At 41.2% G+C, this 5,354-nt stretch overlaps 1 long non-coding RNA gene across 1 annotated transcript; it reads left to right on the top strand.

The window, feature by feature from the left end:
• The first annotated feature begins 4,117 nt into the window (after positions 1-4,117).
• LOC309711468 lies at positions 4,118-4,785 on the top strand. The gene is made up of 3 exons (XR_014277979.1): positions 4,118-4,239; positions 4,388-4,462; positions 4,683-4,785. It is a non-coding gene; the product is annotated as an uncharacterized lncRNA (long non-coding RNA).
• Positions 4,786-5,354: the final 569 nt, after the last annotated feature.

Below are 5,354 nucleotides of genomic sequence, written 5' to 3'. Positions count from 1 at the left end.
AATAAAAATGTTATTCCATTTGAAATTCTAACGAATCTGCTCAGCTTGTTATGTAGGACACATGTAGTGACAAAGACATGTAAAAATGAACTATTTTCTGTTGCCCACCTGGTAGAGGGTGACTTTGCCTCCACACCTAAACAGGAATATGTGAACAGTCAGGTGTTTAAGTCACCAGATGTTTCACAAGATATCTTGGCTGATTTCCATTTCCTACATTTTCAGTATAGTGGATATTTTCTTTATACTAGACCTATGCAGTTAGCATGAAGGTGGAATTCAATGAATGAATCTAAGCATCGTCAGCTTAACTACAAATTAATCTACGACACTTGATGTGACCCAACACTGACCATGAGCATCACAGCCACAGTCCAACACAGTGCCCTACTGAGAATTTACTCTGCATTTGGCTCTATAAAAGATTTAATAATAAACCACAACCAACAAACCACAAATATAACAAATTATACCTGAAAATTTAAATTCAGCCTAACTCTTAAAGTCATCAGATTGTGAACTTCTGGGATGCTTTTAGCACTGCTGCTATTTTTACATCAGTCCCATTCTGACCTGGTAATCAAAACAAGCTTCTGTCTTTCCCATGATTTAAAAATATTGCTTAAAACTGCAACAAAACTGTAAGAAGCCATGGCCATTGATCTCTGTGAGACTTTCAGCAGAGTCTCACAGGCCCCCAATTCATTCCAGCAAAAGTTGTTCACTGGCTCTTGCATCATTTCAGACCATCAGATAAATATCCCAAGTAAATGCAAAATGTTGTTTTTACATGTTCATGTCAAACAACCCCCCCCAACAAAAAACCAAAATAACAAAAGAACAAACGGACTCTCAAAACCTTGTTATTCCTCAGGTGCCATCAATTATGCACATTGTATTTATAAATGGACCTTTGCTGGATAAAATTCATGTAGCTACACTCTGAACTCTGTTAGAACCTTAAATGCAGTTCTCAGTTCTTTCGAAGTGAAGTGAAGTTTCAAACATGCTCCTCAAAGAAGCTCAAACTGCAATTAGTCGGCAGACAACACAGTGTGATTTACAGAGTTACAGATATAACTTTAATTTAGCATTCTTCAGTAGTTAGTTATATAAATCTTGCAGTTCCAGCAATTCAACCGATGGTCAGGTGGTGCAATTCTTGGACAAACTGGATTCTTACTGACTTGGAGCATCTGTGACCATGTACAGTGGGGCAAAAAAGTATTTAGTCAGCCACCGATTGTGCAAGTTCCCCCACTTAAAATGATGACAGAGGTCAGTAATTTGCACCAGAGGTACACTTCAACTGTGAGAGACAGAATGTGAAAAAAAAAATCCATGAATCCACATGGTAGGATTTGTAAAGAATTTATTGGTAAATCAGGGTGGAAAATAAGTATTTGGTCACCTCAAACAAGGAAAATCTCTGGCTCTCACAGACCTGTAACGTCTTCTGTAAGAAGCTTTTCTGTCCCCCACTCGTTACCTGTATGAATGGCACCTGTTTGAACTCATCATCTGTATAAAAGACACCTGTCCACAGCCTCAAACAGTCAGACTCCAAACTCCGCCATGGCCAAGACCAAAGAGCTTTCGAAGGACACCAGGAAAAGTATTGTAGACCTGCACCAGACTGGGAAGAGTGAATCTACAATAGGCAAGCAGCTTGGTGTGAAAAAATCAACTGTGGGAGCAATCATCAGAAAATGGAAGACATACAAGACCACTGATAATCTCCCTCGATCTGGGGCTCCACGCAAGATCTCATCCCGTGGGGTCAAAATGATCATGAGAACGGTGAGCAAAGATCCCAGAACCACACGGGGGGACCTGGTGAATGACCTGCAGAGAGCTGGGACCAAAGTAACAAAGGTCACCATCAGAACACACTACAACGGCAGGGAATCAAATCCCGCAGTGCCAGACGTGTTCCGCTGCTGAAGCCAGTGCATGTCCAGGCCCGTCTGAAGTTTGCCAGAGAGCACATGGATGATACAGCAGAGGATTGGGAGAATGTCATGTGGTCAGATGAAACCAAAGTAGAACTTTTTGGTATAAACTCAACTCGTCGTGTTTGGAGGAAGAAGAATACTGAGTTGCATCCCAAGAACACCATACCTACTGTGAAGCATGGGGGTGGAAACATCATGCTATGGGGCTGTTTTTCTGCCAAGGGGACAGGACGACTGATCCGTGTTAAGGACAGAATGAATGGGGCCATGTATCGTGAGATTTTGAGCCAAAACCTCCTTCCATCAGTGAGAACTTTGAAGATGAAACGAGGCTGGGTCTTCCAACATGACAATGATCCAAAACACACCGCCCGGGCAACAAAGGAGTGGCTCCGTAAGAAGCATTTGAAAGTCCTGGAGTGGCCTAGCCAGTCTCCAGACCTCAACCCCATAGAAAATCTGTGGCGGGAGTTGAAAGTCCGTGTTGCTCGGCGACAGCCCCAAAACATCACTGCTCTCGAGAAGATCTGCATGGAGGAATGGGCCAAAATACCAGCTACTGTGTGTGCAAACCTGGTAAAGACCTATAGTAAACGTTTGACCTCTGTTATTGCCAACAAAGGTTATGTTACAAAGTATTGAGTTGTATTTTTGTTATTGACCAAATACTTATTTTCCACCCTGATTTACCAATAAATTCTTTACAAATCCTACCATGTGGATTCATGGATTTTTTTTTCACATTCTGTCTCTCACAGTTGAAGTGTACCTCTGGTGCAAATTACTGACCTCTGTCATCATTTTAAGTGGGGGAACTTGCACAATCGGTGGCTGACTAAATACTTTTTTGCCCCACTGTAATTTCCTCATGGATTAAAGTATTCTGATTACCCCCCCACACCAAAAAAAATGTGCCAATCGAACTCCACTGACGTTCATATGACAGTAAGCTTTATATTAGCTGCTGATGTCACCAGAGCACTTGAATTCAATTCAATTTTCTGATTCAATTTTATTTACATAGCGCAAAAATCACACCAACAGTTGCGTCAAGCTGCTTTATATTGTAAGGTACCTTACAATATAGGTGAGAAACCCCAACCATCAAGCAACCGCTTTTGAGCAAGCAAAAGTGGGAAAGAAAAACTTCCTTTTAAAAGGAAGAAACCTCGGGCATAATCAAGCTCAGGTAGGGGCAGCAATCTGCCTCAGCCGGTTGGAGATGAGGGGAGGAAGACAGGATAGATGACATGCTGTTGAAGAGAGCCAGAGATTAATAATAACTAATGATTACATTTCTAAACACAGTGAGAAATTTTCAGTGCATCATAAGAAGCTCCTAGCAGCCTGTCATGTAACGGTGTGTGGCAGGCAGGAAAATAGGACCCAAACGCAAACTCACGGGAAAACAGAACTGAACTCAAAATGCAGTTTTATTGCTGACAGGTGACAAACGATAACAGTGATACAAAAGCAATGCAAAACTAAACTGGGAAGAGCTATTTGTAACACATACCAGAAGACACGGGGAGAAGCACACACAGCATGAGGGACAACACGACGCTGACTCAGAGAAACACAGGGCTTAAATACACAGAGGGATAACGAGGGAATGAGACAAAGAAGGAGAGCACAGCTGGGAGTAATCAGGCTGGACGAGACAAGCAAAGCAGGACACATTCACATAAGACATGGACCATCAAAGTAAAACAGGAAGGATCATACAGAGACGCAAACTTGACACAGTGGAGACAGCAACTAAGAAACACAGAGACATAAACCATAAGGCAGAGGACTCTAAGAACCAAAATACGTGGAGGGAAATACTCAGCTTGGAACACAAGAAACTAGACTAGAGGGAGTAACAAAAGACCAACCATGAGAAAATAATGCACAATGCAGAGGGACAGAAAACAAACTCAAACATGCAAAGACACACAATTACACAGAACAGAGGGGACACAGAGAGACATGAAGGGCAAGGGATCAAAACTAGAAGCCATAGAATAAATCACACAAGTACCATGTTACAAACATCACAAGGAACTAGAAACGCTGGGTCAGGGGAAACATGGAATAAACACAAAGAGAGACGAGGGCTCAAAAATACACAGAGGGGCACACAGGGGGTAAGAGTCACGAAGGGAAAACACTTAGTGTAAATGCCGGCAAAGCCACTTTACTTTGCACTTTTATTTTGAAGAGTACCTTAGCACTTCCTCTTTTATTGTGTCAGACTTCCTGTTCTGTTCTCGGTGAGGCGACGCAAACACGTTGCTTCAGAGTGAGTAAAAGCGTTTGTTTTTGAGGGTACTCATGCAAAACTATGTGTTTTATTTATCTGTCACATGCTATAACTTTGAAAGTTTACTCAATGTGGTTGAATTCGTTTTTTATTGTGTATGCATGTCATTTGTTTGTGGTGTGGAAAGACTGGCTAAGAGATGCGCATGGAGGAGGTTGGCTAGCTGATTCAGCATGATTAGCACCCTTGGAAGCAGAAAGAGGTTGGTTAATGATTGCAAACGATTGTTTATGTATTTAAGACACAGAAAGGTTGTTGTTAATTCATTTTATTAAATGCTGTAACATAAATAGTTTAAAAACTATTGATTTATGTCAATATCACTATTTGGGTTAATCAAAATAATTTTCTATAGTAAAATGCGAACATTTCTGCACTTTCTACTTGAATGTTTAATGGTATTTGTTTGTGCATCTTTATAGTTTTCACGGTGCCATATTGTCGGTGGTTTAAAGAGGAGAGAATAAAGTTGCATCAGTCGAAGCTCTCTGCGTCACGAGTGGTAATTCCAAGTGGGCAGCTACACTTAGGGAACAACACAACAGGACAACTCAGGAAACATGGCCTAAATAAGAAACGAAATACAAAAATACAAGAAACTAAGAATACTGGCCCAGGACCATGACAGCAGCCCAAGTCGATCAGAGCATAAATAAGAGATGATTCAGTGTCCCCTGATCCAGCCCTAACTGTATCCTTCACCAAAAGGAAAGTTTTAAGCCTACATTCATGCAAATATATTATATCTCAAGCGGTCAAATGTTTGTGAATGTTGGAAGTACTTCCCTCATTTGTTGTGATCAGTGTTGGGGTCATTACTCAAAACAACTAAAGTAAAAAGAGGAGAAAGACATTGGCTATACTACTCGTTATGCTTCTTCCATGTTACTCTGTAAGACGATCTGAAACACAGGGTTTCATAATTACCATTTAACAATATAAACCTAGAGGCTACAGCCCCACACACTACCACAATGTGGACACATGTGATCTTCTCTGTTAGCAGCCAACAGCACAGAGCAAAGATGAGAACCAGCACAAAGAGACTTTAAAGCGACCACCACAGTGATTCTACTTTATAAACATGAACAGGT

This window comes from Aulonocara stuartgranti (genome assembly GCF_965226115.1).
Source record: "Aulonocara stuartgranti genome assembly, chromosome: 1".
Classification (NCBI taxonomy): domain Eukaryota; kingdom Metazoa; phylum Chordata; class Actinopteri; order Cichliformes; family Cichlidae; genus Aulonocara; species Aulonocara stuartgranti.
The sequence above is the reverse complement of the archived record's forward strand: the minus strand, read 5'-3'. Positions and strand labels throughout refer to the sequence as shown.